This window comes from Lissotriton vulgaris, chromosome 11, assembly GCF_964263255.1.
Source record: "Lissotriton vulgaris chromosome 11, aLisVul1.2, whole genome shotgun sequence".
In the NCBI taxonomy this organism is placed as follows: Eukaryota; Metazoa; Chordata; class Amphibia; order Caudata; family Salamandridae; genus Lissotriton; species Lissotriton vulgaris.
This window is the reverse complement of record NC_141699.1, coordinates 1,050,944,993-1,050,960,283: the sequence shown is the minus strand read 5'-3', so window position 1 is coordinate 1,050,960,283 and position 15,291 is coordinate 1,050,944,993. Positions and strand designations below refer to the sequence as shown.

The 15,291-nt window shown below is 42.8% G+C and overlaps 1 protein-coding gene across 1 annotated transcript in view; it reads right to left on the bottom strand.

Annotated features, from left to right (window-relative positions):
• Nucleotides 1-15,291, bottom strand: part of PLD1 (phospholipase D1) — a 370,836-nt gene that overhangs the window by 296,508 nt on the left and 59,037 nt on the right. Inside the window, exon 2 of the mRNA XM_086944395.1 lies at nucleotides 2,227-2,354. The gene's annotated coding sequence lies outside the window, so the exon portion shown is untranslated. The remainder of the gene's footprint in view (nucleotides 1-2,226; nucleotides 2,355-15,291) is intronic.

Genomic DNA, 15,291 nt, shown 5'->3' with positions numbered 1-15,291 from the left:
GCCAGCCTGGACCTGAGCGAGGAGGACGTCGCAACAGGATTTTAGGTAGGTGTATTTTTTAAATTTACTAATAACTTTTATGTTTTTTCCTTCTCGCCTCACTACCCTCCTTACATGCCAGCCGCCACTGCACACAAACAGCCAGTCTACTCACTCAGTGTCAGAACTTAGGTGGGGAGGTGGCACAGGGCCAAGCTGCCACAAGTTGTGTTTGACTGAATCTGCTCGAGTTAGGCAGACGCATGTGTTTTTACCATGGTCACAAGGCCGCAAGTGTCGGCAGGACATAGCACACTATCCAACTGCTAAACAGCCAACGCCACACAAGAAATTGAAAGGGGACTAAAAGTTGCACTATAGGGATGATTTAGGGCATCTGATAAGAAAGCAAGAGTCATCATCCAATGTTACATGGACACAAACCTGATTAAAATATGTCAACAACGCTAGCAAATTAATTGTTGCAAAACAACATAATGGATTTACGTGAAAAATAAAATAATATTGATAACGCCTAGTCAGATAAAGAGAAATGTTGTGCAAAATAAATAAGTGTAGTAAAATACGGAGCAATTTAGACTCACATGTTCTGGCATAAACCTGCAATCTGCATTGGCGATTGACGAGAAAAAAAATACTTGTTTTTCTTTAAATACAAACTATTCTGGGGCACTATTGACCTCAGCAATTCTGCTTAAATATGTGGCCATTCAAAAATGTATTTTTTCTGCTTTTTAGGATACTTCCACAAGTAATTTTAAAAGCAATTTTACCCTCTGGTTTCTGGCTGTACCTACTCCATGTAACAGCACCCAGTGAGGATGCCCGGCCGGAGTATTGAAAGCACAGCCAGAAAGTGCTCTGTTAAGAATGTGGGTTGCTGAGGGAAAGTCTGCGAACAGGAGAGGCGAACAAGTGCCAGCATGAATGTTCTGTCTGGTTTCTCACCAAGAAAGGAAATAGTTGATGTTTTAGGAAATGCTGTGGCACTGAGTGACGGCAGAGTGAGGAGTTCAGACAAATATGTGCAATGCAAGGCGGGGAACGGAGCAGAAAGTGACTTTTTTCGATGGACTGTCATGAATACTGGAAAACAGGTTCAGCTCGAGTGTAATCGTGAGTTGCACAACAAATGGTGACGTAGCTAGGGACAGTCATCAAAAGTGAAGTGTTGTACTGTTGGCAATACCTGGGAACCTATAGCGCCTCACAAGAATCTATAATGTCATTTAGCACCACGCTGCATCAGCCAATTGTAAATACACGTGTAACATTTTCTTTTATGTGTGTTTTAGGGGATGTTATGTCTGCAGTTGATGGATGGAATGTGTAATGGAAGGACTGATTTGGAAAAAGTTGATGATTTTGTACAAGGCGGAAGTTTAAGGTAATAAATTAATAATACAGAAGAAAGACTGTTCTATCAACATTCATGCAGGAATAAGAAATTTCACATTACAGAAGTGATGGGGTAGGGGTAAGGATGAGGTGAACTAAGATACAATCATCAATGGTATTTTTGACAGTTATACGGAATAAAGGACCACTGACTATACATAATAAAGAGTACAGTAAGGGACAACAGGATTAAACAATCTGCTGAGAACCACATCTGTGCAAATTCTCATTATTTATACATTCAAGTTTTATATAGCGCTTGCTAGATCCAAGGGTATCAGAGCGCCTTACATATTTTGAGAGGAAGTTTACAAGAAGTACATGACGAAAGTCAACTGGGTTAAAAACAGTCATACAGATAAACAAGTAATGAAGTCCACAGTAAGGATACAGTAGTCTATAGCAATCAAGAATTTGGGTAAAGGTAGAGGGGTAAAGGATACAGGATCCAGTCTGCATAGTCAGAAAAAGTAGGAGGTATCTCTGACAGAAAAAAAATTAATTTGTGGCATAGGTCCTAAGGGAGTGAGTTCCAAATCTTGTGGCATTTCCAGAGAAGTGCCTCAAATGCTTCGAAATTCACAAACTTTTATAATGAATTAATTATACAGAACCCAATTCAATTAATTAGAATACATTGATTCAAATACAGTTCAATAGGCAACTAGCAGTAACTATTATTTCAAGACAGTTTCAAGTCATTAGTTCAGCACGTGGTCCTCGCCCAAATCGAACTGTTGGACATAACTATCTAACAGAAATCAAGAGACAGGGTGTGGGAACACACTCGTTGCAGCAAAATTGGTATAATGTAAGCAGTCAACAAACCTTAGCAAACGAAAAAACTTCGGTTTTCAGTTGTCAAAATGCTGTTCCAGCTGAAAACTCGTGTTTGCAAATGCAGAGTACGCTTGCCGTGATCACCCCAGAACCTTTGATATCACGGGTTTCACTTTCTGCCAAATAAAAACAAAAGTGGAAATAAGTTTGTTTTACTTTCACAACCAATAAAAAACTTTTGAACTTCAAAGTAATCAACAGAGAAATAAGACAGAGGAATGCAAATCACCTATATTAACTCGCATCAGCAGCAATGCACCCGATCAGGCATACATTGGCACATTTTGTGCAATGACATTTTTTCCTACACAAGATATAATGCAGACATTTCTCATACAACTGCACAATACATTTAAAATGTGCAACAATGAACGGGGTTGTGTTGTTGAATATTATTTTTTTTAAAAGCATGTTGTCTTTTGCATATAAAATAAAAACACGTTTGTAGCATTGTATCTGACATATAGAAGTTGAACGAGGCAAAGCTGTGTTCTTTTTTTAAGCGCACAGATCACAATTTCTCAGTTTGGTTCAGTGACTAACAAAGATTTCATTTAAAACAGACAACTGCAAGTAAAACCTTTTTCCATGCTTCAAGCTGCAATTTTAAACGCTAAGCTGAACTGGGCACAGATGTCTCATCTGTAGAAACACATGTAGAACACATTTAAAACAGTTTGTATATATATATATTCCCCAGGATAAAGTTAAATATTTGTGTTTTCAGGGTTTAGAGCTAATTTAAAGATGTGCTGTTTTTAACAATAGGGACATGTTTCCTCCTGCACCGTTCTTCAAAACTCCCTTTCATGTGATGCGAGGTAAAGAAACATGAGAAGGGTATAGAGCCGGCTTTTCTCTATTGGTCATGTCAACCACACATTTCAACCGTAAAGGACATATTAGCGCCAACATCGCCACCGTGTGGCAATTTTGTAAAACGCATCTTAGTCACATGCATTAATGAACAATGAACAGTGGGATCAGAGTCCATGAAGTGAAAATGTGTTAAACCTGGGGAAGAACAAAGCTTACACTGTTGCTGTGCATAGCACAGTAATCGGGTTAGTCAAAGCTGAGTGGAATTAATTTCACAGACATTTCCTTACAATCCATATACTATGACGTACTGTGCTGTTATCTGTGGACAGTCTGGCTTGGGATGCAGGCTTCAACACGATTAAACTGTGCACAATAATCAGTTTAAAATCTCTTGTCAAAATAGCTAGCAGTACATTTGCAGCAACTAAAGTCAACCACGTTGCAAGATAAATTCATGTTTCCAGAAAAGAGAGCTCTATTTGTAATTTCTCCAGGACCAGAAAACTCTCTCCCCACTCAGCGCCTTGAGACCCTTACGGGTGAGTAGTCGCGCTAAACAGACACCTAATTGATTGATTTATTGACGCCTTGTACTGTAAGGATCTTCCCAGTTTAAGAAGGGTGCACCTGGGTAGATTTCCTCAGCCCTTTGGAGACAAGAAGAACATGCTGGCTTATCTCACTCTTTTCTACGTCGAGTTAGGAGTCAGACAACCTTACAAGAGAAACTCTTACATGCAGCAGGAGACTCATCTACAGGTGTAATGCTAGTTAGGTCAGTGTTTCTGTAATAAGCATTTATTTTGTTGTTTATTAACTGCCGGTATAGAGTCTGTAGGAAACTTGTCAAAACAAATATGAATCCACCTCATCTCCTTCATGGCAGTGTTGTTCTGATTTGTCAAGTGGGACCAAGAAAAATGGGAGGTTCCAAAAGTGTGATGTCCCATTTAAATTCCCATAGGAACTTTTCTCTCCAATCCAGAAAAAATATGACTGAACAGAATTACACCAAATTAGGAAAAATGTTTGAACTTCACTAAGAAAGCAGGCTTTTTGTCATTTAGTGTAAATCTGTTTAGCCGCTTTCTGTAACATCGGAATTTAAATAAGGTTTTGGGTTGTGTATGTAAGAGTTAATGCCTAGAAAAAGTTAGATATATCTGGAAGGTTTGGTCCCTAAGACTTCTGCAGGGACCTAGAGAATTGACACTCAGGGAAAGCTCCTCCACTAGGGCAGAGGAGCGTCGCCCACTGCTTTTTTCACAGTGCGAGAAGCAGAAACGTAAAATGGTAAAACTAATATTTTATGTTTCTGCTTCTCGCACTGCGAGAAAGCAGAAGTGTCTGGTTGTGGGCAGGGGGGGCTGCTCTACAAGCAGGGCTGGGCAGGGGAGGAGTTGTCTGGTGTGCCCAATCCTGAGTGAGCATGACTGGTTTGGTCGGCCCTCTGGCGCCGCCCAAACCAGTAATGTGCACTCTGCCCTTTCTCCATGCTGGCTGCAATACAGCCTACATGGAGAAAATGCCCCCCATAGGAGCCTAGCTGGGGCCCGTTCCGACTAATCACAATGCTGCCATTGAAGCATTGGGATTGGTTTAGGAGAGGGGAGGGAGGCTGCCTGCTTCCTGTCTGTGTCAGAGGCAGGAGAGAAGGAGCAGGAGCCAAGAAAATGCGGGACCCGGCTGGCGGACAGGTACGTTTTAAAAATGTATTATTACATTTACCACCACCCCTTCCCACATGCCCCCCCGCCACCACCCACGATTAATGCCGGCAGCTGGCAATTTAGAGTATGGGGCCTTCTGCATGGTTGAGGGAGCTTTTCCTCCAGACAGCAATTTTGCTACCGTGATACAGATTCCACAGCACCAAATTATCCGATTGGCTAGCCAAAGCTCTGAACAAAATGTTGCAGCAGTTAATTCAATAAACTTTATTCAGAGGGATGAGCATCCATAAAAGCATCACACAGAGCAAAGCAAGCTTCAAAAATATACTTCATAACATAAGAATAAAATATATGCATAGAAATACACTAAAACAGAGAGATTATAAAATAGCAACAGGATTTAAGACAGCATAGACCGAAGTGCTTGTACAGGCGACTAAAGAAAATTACCCAATTTGCAAAACAGCTTCCTCATTAGTTAACAACAGTAAAAATCTAAAAACAGGTCTACATTGGCCAATATTGGAACAGTATATTTTTGTTGCAGCAGTTATTAAAAAGACTCGGGGACTTGGTCCAGGAGTCCTGATTTTTGTGTGTGAAAATGATCTTCAAGACGGCAGGGTGGGCATACCCTGACCCCTACAGGCATATGGAGGAACCTGCTTTTAAATATAAAAAAATGTTTAAAAAAAATATTTATTTGGTCTAGTGGTAGCGTGCTAGCAGGGGTAGCAACCTCCTCCCCGTAGTATTTTGGGACTAGTGCTGTACTACCAAAACATAGTAAAAAAAACAATGGTCTAGTCACAGACCAAGCTTTGTGCCCAACTACCATTGTGCAGACCATTGGCTGCATGCAGTGGGCTTTGCTGCCCACAGTGAATTGGGTATAGGGCTAATGCATCACTGCACACTGCTGAAAGCTGTGCCTAGCGGGGGTTGGGTGACTTTGGGGGTTGGGCAGCCCCAAGGAGTTTGGGTGCTGGACCTGGTCATAAGTGAGGTGAAGCTGCTATTACCCACCACACATGGCTGAAGGCCGCGTGCAGCAGAGGCGTTGGCTGAAGGTTGTTCATGGATGAGTGGCTGTGCGTATTAGAGGGGTTGGATCTTCATGGGAGGTTTGGACATAGGACTTGGCCAAAGGTCAGGCCCTGTAGCCAGCCCACCAAGGTTAATGGCCAAAGGGCATGCATAGCAGGTGGCTGGCTACTAATGGGGAGTGGGGTTGAGCACAGGCCCTTACGAATCTCAAGCTGCAGATGGCCAAAGGCCAAGCGCAGCAGGGGCGTTGACCGGAGGTTGCCCAAGGGCTTTAAACATAAGCAAAAATCTGAAAATGACTGAAGATGATTAAAAAAATATTTAATTCACTGAAAAAAACAAAGGTTAAAATGACTTATGCACAGCTTATGGCCTCATACATTATAGCACTAATTACATGTTAAATTACATTATTGATAAAAATTACTCATGACATCTCAGCCTGCATTTAATCCTCATGAGCACTTGGACTCAAGTGCCCAGGGTTCAGCAAGGCCCTGTAGCCAACCCTCAGCAAGCATCAAACCTCCACTGCACACAATTTTCAGCCATACGTGGGACACATTTGACATCGGGCTTGCCCTGTGGCGAGGGTCTGCACCAACCCCTCCACAAGCAGCCAACCCACACAATTCACAGGCTTTGGTCATACACATTTGAGGTTGCCTTCAAAGCCTGGTGTCACACCAGACCCTGCATTCAACATACAATGGGTGGGTGGTGGGTTTGACTTATGTCCAGATCCTGCACCTAACCCGCCACATGTGTAGCTCAACATGTCTTAATCACACACATTGTTAGTACCATGGAGATGCAGGAGGGCCAATTGTTTAGGCGGGTTGTATGACTCAATACCTACTGCCTGAACCACAACCTCCTAAACAATGAAAGTTTCAACAACGATCTATTCGTTACAACAACTTTTTTTAGATCGACTTCCTTAACAACAATTAATTAATTAAATAATTAAATAATTAATTAATTAGTCATTTTTTGTGGGGGGACAACCCGCCCCCCAAAATCCCTTTATAAGGTGTTGCAAGATTTGAAAGTGTTTACACGTCATATTTAATACAAATGTAAAACAACTCAATTATACTTTTAAAAATAATGTTAAGTATTAATATTAATATTCATTTAAAGAAATGACCTACCTTTGACGCCAGCCAGGGTGCATACGAAACGATGCTAATGGTAACTTTTTTTTCTTAACCTATTGTGGGAGACATTTTGTGATTGGGTAGAGATGAGTGACTTATTACTCCAACAAAGCCCAATCGTAGTGAGCGTAAGGGAATGGTAGGCGGAAGACAGTGGGGAAAAGTGACGTGGCCATCAAGTCGTGGTTCCAGCCGTCGTGGTTCCGGCATTCGTTGTTGAGCAGTCTTCGGTGTTCTCTCCTTGTTGTTCAGGTGAGTCGTTGCTCAAGCATCGTGGTTTAGGATGTTTCCCTTCGCCACATGAAGATTTCTACCTTAAGACTGAGACTCTTTCTTGGAGCTCAGATTCCTCCTTTGAGACACGGCTTCAGACTACAGACTAACAGGGCTCCACGTCACCCTTTCCACAACGTTCTGCTGAAATGGATTTGTTGCTGCAGAAAATCTCAACGTGGGAGCAACCTGAAACTTTGTCCCACAGCAACACACTTACGTAGGATGGACTTGGCAGGATTGTCATGGCCCTCTGTACGTTTTTGGGCCAAAGCAGGACTAAGTCTCAAACTTTTCAGGATGTTCAATGGAGTACAATTCGACACAGCAAAGGGTACCAGGACTTCTGGAACAGCACTTGGGGGTCAATACTCACTCCACCAGGGTCCAGGGCAGGTCCAATAGGAAGCAGCCTGCTGGGCTCTTCAGGAAAAAAGTGCTTCTTGCAGTTTTGTAGCACTTTAGCTTAACAGGAGGTCAGCAAAATAACCCCCTGGAGTCCACTTTTTTGCCCTGGATACAAGTGGGATAAGGTCCAGCCTTTCAGATCACCGTACTGGTCTAAACAGCAGGTGCAGGCCTTCTTCTGTCTTCCACAGGACCATTAGTGCTCTGAAGAGGGTGCGCAGTAGAGCCACATATATTCCTGGATCTAGCCTGTGGGTGAAAGCGACTCCTGGCCCTTTCCTAAACAATTGTGAAAATGTTCTCAGGGTTAACCCTACCTATTGTTGCAGTTGGTCCTGTGTGCTCTAATGGAAGACTTCCCACAGTGCCCCTGTCTACAGAAAACCAAGATGGCCTTTCTTCCCCTGTGGAGAGCTCCTGTGCCGACCCCAGAGGTGTGGCCAGGGAAATGGACAACCCCCTCCTCTGTGATCACTTCAAACCAGTCTGAGGGCAGCGCCCCCACTTGGATTAGAGTCTGTCTACTATATGGGCAATGAAGGATGTATCTCCAGATCTGAGCTGACATTTGTCTGCTACAGGGTAGGACTCTTTGAAGTTAATCAGGTTCCTGGGCACAGCCCAGATGGCCATCCTGCTTGAGCAGCCAAACACCTCCCCACACCGTGAACTTTGTGTCAGTTCTGTGAGGAAGTTCACATAACATCAAAGGAGCTATTCAGCTGCTAGGTAACAGCTTGAGCTGAGGAAAAAGGACTTCTAGAAGCTTTAGGCAGGGAAAAGGTAACTTCCTAAAAGTATCTTTTCCAAAATATGTATTACAAATCCGATTTCACCAATGAAATGGGCTTGTAATAAATATTTTTAAAAGTGCAAGAATTAATTTTGAAAGTTTTAGCCAAAGAGAACATTATTACATTTCATGTTGTATCGCAATGCTTTGGTATGGAACAGGTAACCCTGCTAAAGTGAGAATATATCTTGGGGCCTTTGCACTGTGAAGACATAAATAACATGAAATGTTACTTTCCCTTCTTTTAAATGCATGCACCCTGCCTTAGAGGCTGTGAGGGATGGCTGATTTATATATAAAAGGGGAGGGGTTATGTCTGTCAAAAGGGGTACTATCATAATTAAGAGTATAGCCGATTTAGACATGTTTTAGAAGTCAGAGAGCATGCACTGGAGCATGCTTAACAGAGGCATAGTACACAGAGTCAAAAATCCAACAGCATCAGTCCAAACAATTTGGGTGATCATGCAAAATGGCATTTTCATACAATGGCAAATTAGGAAAGAACCAAACGTCCCAAAAGTTAGTTTTGATTGATATATGTGACAAACAATCATTTGTGTAAAATATCTGACTTGTGGGGATGTGTGCTTCTTTCATAAGTTTGATGAAAGACAAGTTTCAGTGTGAAGATAAACTGTGTATGTCAGACAATCTTAAAAAAAAGTGTGTAACTGAAATGGTATGTTTACTCTACTCCACTTCCATATGCTAGTAATCAACATTGGTCAGTCATTCTTTGACAGGTACCTGCTGTTTCAAACAGCAACTTAAATGTTCTTAATAAAAACTGGAAACCATGAAGTGAATATGAAATGCCAAGGCCAAAGTGATCAGGAAGGTGAGTGGTCTGCATGTGCTCTACTTAATCACTAGTAGAGAAACCCTTGACATAGCACAAGTCGGCTCAGTCTCATTCTCAAAATTCAAATGCATTCATACTAGTCATTTGGCTTCAGGGTAGTAATTTTCTTAGCATATTATTATGCATTTCCCCTCACATATACAATCCAGTCACAGATATTCATCACAGTTTTAGAAAAGTGAAATCTTTCAGCAAGCCATTTTGAATTATGGTCGCGTTATTTCTGGTGTTTGAAAAAGAATGGGGAACACACTCTCGTATTTGAGTTTTTCTACAGTACCTCTTAAGAAATCCCTTGGACTGTCATACAATTCCTTTAGGGAAAAATGCCATAAAATGCACCATTTTGAACTTTAAAAAAAGTAATTGACAGGGAAAAACCCTAAATACCTCGTTGGAAGAGTAGGGCTGAATCACTTTGCTCACTTCCCATATTTCAGGACAGAATTAAAACACACCAATTTTAATTTCATGAAATGCCACTAATTGTATGGTTTTTACATTCAAGGACTGATGGGCTGCTGACCTCTGTCCCTCCACCCGACATCAACGTGACATATTAACCAGTTTCCGGCATGTCACTCAAATCACGCCTTGGAAAAGTCAAGCTGACTCCCTTTGCTCACTTACTTCATACTCTTCCTTCTAAAAAAAGGAATGAAACCATTGCCATTAAAAAGTCCTCATGCCTGTTTAAAAACAAGGCATTGGACCTAGATGGCAATAAGGGCGAACAGAAGCTATACTTGCAAAAGCTGAAGATAGCGAGATCTCCTCTCCTCTTGACACTGATGATAACAAGAAACACTATTCACAACGAGGAACTGCAGATATTCAAATGCTAACATATTCTATATGTTCAATAGATGTACATACCTTTTCTGGATATTGTTTTTACAAATGAGACAAGTGCAATTATGTAGACAATACTTTCTGCACTGAATCTGTGTGGAACCTTACATAAATAAATGGCATGTTCGAGCCAAAAGTTATAACTGGTTTCAATGCCAAACCATCCATGGAGTTGCCTTCTTAAATCTAAACCCATAGGACAGTGCTGAAAACATCCACACCTTGGATGTGACTGGCTCATCATAACCCGCTAAAAAAATGCAAAGATTAAAGAGATCCGCTGCTTTAGGCTCCGCTTATACACTGTAGCCCGGTTTACAGAATGGTAAAATTGCTCAACCAGAGTATAGGGCTTTACAGTTGTTATGGATTAAATTCCCTTAAGTGATATTAAGTGCTGAAGCAAAGTGCACTGCAACATTAATATGTTGCCATCAGTACAAGGATACACAAGTAGTGCTTCAAAACGACTTCAGTTTCTAACTTAGTAGAGGAATCTGTACCAGATTTCTACTGCAAAATAAACTACTTCTTACATATAATATTTTTGGAAGTGTATTAAGGTATAAATTCACAATATGGTATACATTCATTGGGTCCACCTTGCCTCCTCCCAAATTTAGGGCCTGATTATGAGCCTGAGGGTCCATCACAGTGGCGCAGCGTTGGTTGTCCAACCACCGCTGCAGCGGCGGTACGACTGCCCCAGTACAAGCTGGGCGGTCGGACCGCCATTGCACCAAAGATCAGAGATCCCTGGCGGTGGCTCGGCAGTCTTGAGGCCGCAAAATGGTTGCAGGGACAGCTGCGGTCCCACCAAGCATATTAACAGGCTCTTCTCCACCATGGTTTTCATGGCGGTTCCTCCTCCATTAACCTCTTCGATGCTGATGACGGCTCCCGGCCGTCATGTGTCACGGTGGGGGTGTGCTGATGACAGCCGGGAGCTGTGATGACAGCCGGGAGCCATCATGACCGCGCCCGCGATTAGAACCTTCAGCACTGCGGCGGAATTTGCACCGCAGTGATGAGGTTAACACCTTGGCAGAGAGGAAACAAAGCCTTTGGGCCATGGGGTGCATGTAGGGGGGGCTCATGTTGGACCCACTGTATGTATGCACCCCAGTACCTGCGCAGCATGGGCTGCACCAGTCCATGCCGTGCAGGTACTGCCTTTGACATTCCCATGGCAGTGCCTATTCATAAGCACTGCCGTGGGAACACCAAAGAACCACACACAGGTGACTAAAAAAGTCATAATTTGGCGGGTAGTGTGCACATGGGTTTGGCGGTGCAGGGCGGTGGCGTGGCGGTCCTGCCCCCTCACCACCAAACTCATAATCAGGCTCTTAGGGTTTACACAGAAAGTGCCCACTACTGTATATACCATATATACCAGCATTTTTAAAGCGCACAGCTACCTCCGAAGTGGTGTCCCGGCGCTGGTGGCAGTCGGGACGATTGAGCGAGCTATTGCCCAGAGTCACATGGTGCTGGGCTAACCTGCCGCCGGCACCGGGGATCCAACTGTGAACGCCATAGTCCGGAGTCAGGTGCCCTGGCCGCTGCTCCACACCTCTTCTGTGGTGGGAAAAATAAATCTGATGATGACGGCGAGTGTGAGGCAAGGCTTGTGCCGGACATCACTTGGGAGTTTCTTTACATACTCTATCTCGTGGACACCAGCCACAACTGTTAGCAGAAACACAACAAATGGTGCAGTGAAAATCGATTCTAGATTCACTTGGTGTGCATCAAGCCGCCATCTAGTGGTTAGGTCTGGAAATCTTCTTATTAGATGTTGACCATAAGAGAAGACCTCATGTCTTGGTGACATTCAATACATTCACAATGCTTCATTAAATAGCTACCATAATTAGCTTCTATTTTCTGACATTGGGTTCTGAAGTGAAGTTAGGGGCTCAGTGTCAACGGTTGTGTGAGGATGATAAAAACTGGCATAGAGGTTCAGAGATGTAAAAATATTGGTAATGATAAAATATTAGGAAATGAGGCCAAACTTGAGGGCAAAGACCCAGAAACTGTGACCGAAACAAAATCAAAGACAGGACTTTCTAGTTCTACTTCGATCATTAAAAGGTCTGAAAATGCATGATTTAGGTCACAGTGTAGTCAATGGTACACTTCTTAGGATCAGATGGAGTTGGGGTGGAAGTAATCAATGTAATACTCCATTTGCAATTTGCATAGTTTGCCATTACAAATCTCCTCAAATAGGGACAACATCTTCTTCCTATGGTCTAGACGTCTGAAAGGATACAGCGCACGTGCCAAGTTTACATCTAGAACACAGAAAAGTGTAGAAAAACTTCACTGGGTGAACTTCGCATGATACAGGCAAAAAAACATTCCATGAAAGGACTGGTTTTTCAGAAGATGTGGATTCTGATGCAGCTGAGGAGACTGTGAAGGCTCAGATGGAAACAAGTTTGTGGATAGTATTGAGAAGAACCCACCATTTATAAAGCTTGAAGTAACTGTATTTTTGCCAAGATTTTTAGTTTTGATGCTGAAAAATCACAAGCCTGCAGTTTCTCTAAAAGATAAGGTTACAGGGTAGGGTAACTCCAAAACTAAGGAGAACTGCTCCACAACAGAACACTAAACAGTTAAAGGAACCAGAAAGAAAAAAAGCATTCCAGTTGAAATTTAGAGACACCAGTGTGTACAGGCCTGCATTCTCACTTGACTCTGAAGAAGGATTAAGGTGAGAGGAATTCTAAATAGGAAGACCTTTCAACCATTAGGGAGGACAGTAGTGATGCTTAAGACTGAAACAAACGCAAGAGCTCTTGTTGATGGGTGAAAAGAGGTCTTGAGGCAGAAGTAGCAGAATTAAAGCAGTGAAAGATAACATTTGATGAAGCCTTGGGCACTTCCAAAATAACTTACAGAATGGTCAATGAAGGATTGCCAGGGGCTTGGATTGATTGACCTTATTGTTGATGTATCATCGCCAACAACCATTGGCAAAAGCAATGCATGTTATATTAAATGAGCTCATGTGCCATCTATTTTGGCATTAGGCACTGTAAATGCATCAAACACAAAAAGTGGTGGGGAAATGCTTACAAATGGTCTAACCACTCTGAAGCACTGAGGGTAGCATTCCAGTCCATTGTTGTTTTTGCTCATCGTGCCACCTTGGATTGGACCCATCCATAGGCAAATCAGCATCAATCCTGCTCTAGTGGGGATAGTCAAGCCTGAACTGCCAAGCCAGGACCTTTCTGAACCAGAACGGTTTGGGCCAATGAAGTCTGCAAAAAAAACGCAGACAACTCAAAATATTTATTAGCCGTGATCGCTCTACAAAGTGTGGTTAGTGCATTCAGACTCCAGTTCCAATGTCATGTTTAAAGACAGGGTTTGTGTATCAGAGCATCTCATTTCTACTGCTTTTTTTTGTTATTGTGGTGTATTTAATGGGGAACTTTTTAACCGGATCTAACAGTGGGAGCTTTAACATCATTGTCAAACATAAACAAAATGCCTCATAATCTATGTACTAAGACATTATGTAGTCAACTAGGAACTGGTCCTACTAGATAGCCGCACTCATCTGGGGACCTAGGGGCATATTACCAAGGGCCATTATCGCTGCATTAGCGGGACTTTTTCCCGCTAATGCGGCGATAATTTCATCGCCCTATTACCAAGCTGTTGCTAACACCAGTTAGCGACAGCTTGTAGGGGATAGCGGGCATTTAGGGGACCACTTTGCATGTCAGCGATAATTATCGCTAATGACATGCAAAGTGGGCGTGCCAAGATGTTAGCGACTGAAAACAGTCGCTAACATCGCTGTCTCCGATTACCAACTTTTGGAAATATTCGCGCTAAGCGCGATTATCTTCAAAAGCTAACGCCTGCCCAGAGCAGTTCTTAGCCATGTTATCCAATGGTAGTTGGATAACATGGCTAAGAGCATTAGCTCGGTAATGCATGAATATCGCTGACTTTTCAGGGATATTCATGCATTTCGTCCGATTTTTATCGATTAGGACATAAACCTTGATAATAGCAAGGCTCATAAGCGATAAAAATAGGCGAAGCACGGCGATAAAATTATTGCCGCTAACCAAGCATAGCGATAATTATCGCTTGTGCTTGGTAATATGCCCCCTAGTTTTCTAAAACAAGTGCCAAGCTGAACTTTTACTTTTTGGGATTCAATATTTTCCTAAGTTGAAAATGTATAATAGTGATAGGCAGGGACCAGACACTTGAACTGTATAAAGAGTGCCACATGGGGTCAGGTTACGACTGAATTGCACCCGGCTGTGGTCTCTCTGGAGTGGCGCGGTAGGTGAAGAGCGATGGACGGGAGGGGGTCCACGGTAGGTGAAGAGCGGTGGAGGGGAGGGGGTCCCTGTGAGATTGCCAGTGCCTGAGATTAATTCACGAATCCTTTCCATCACTTTGTTGTTGTTCTAGTTGAGGCCCTAAGTGGGTCGTTTATTTTATTTGAAAGCCATGGGTCTTAAAGGCAGTCTTGAAGAGAGCTCTTGAAATATCCACATTAAGTCACTGTTACAAACTTTACATCTGGGCTCCAAACCCGAGACACTGGGAAACCAGAATTCACAGTGGATAATTGAAAATGCTGGCTACCTTCGTAGTTGCAGAAAAACTCCATACACCAGCCCTCCCAAACAATATAGTCTATCACAGAGTGAACTCTTACTTCACATTTGTGAATCAAATGTACACACTGCATACCTGCTGTGAGAGAGAAGTGAACAATTTCTTTACTCCTACAATTCCCTGCCCTAACCAAATTGCACAGCTGGAATTTATTGCCAACACAAAGGAGCCCTATATTACCACACGGAAACATACTCACTAGTCTGGTGAAATCAAAAAGCTCCCTTGCAGGGTAAGAATAGTGTGCACTGCCACGAATTGAAATACTTCCTGTGTTCCTACCCAGGAATGTGCTCATTATTAGATTACATTGACAGCCAGAATTTCTGACAGATAGGAGTACCAGAGTGTACCAGAAGGTTTATGGCCAGGTGTGCTCCTGCAAGAGCCAAGGTGGATACTAGATTGTCACAGTGACATCAGACACATCCACTCTGCACACCGTGGTGTCCTGTTCTGTGGGGCTCACTGCTCTTCAGACGGGGGCAGGGA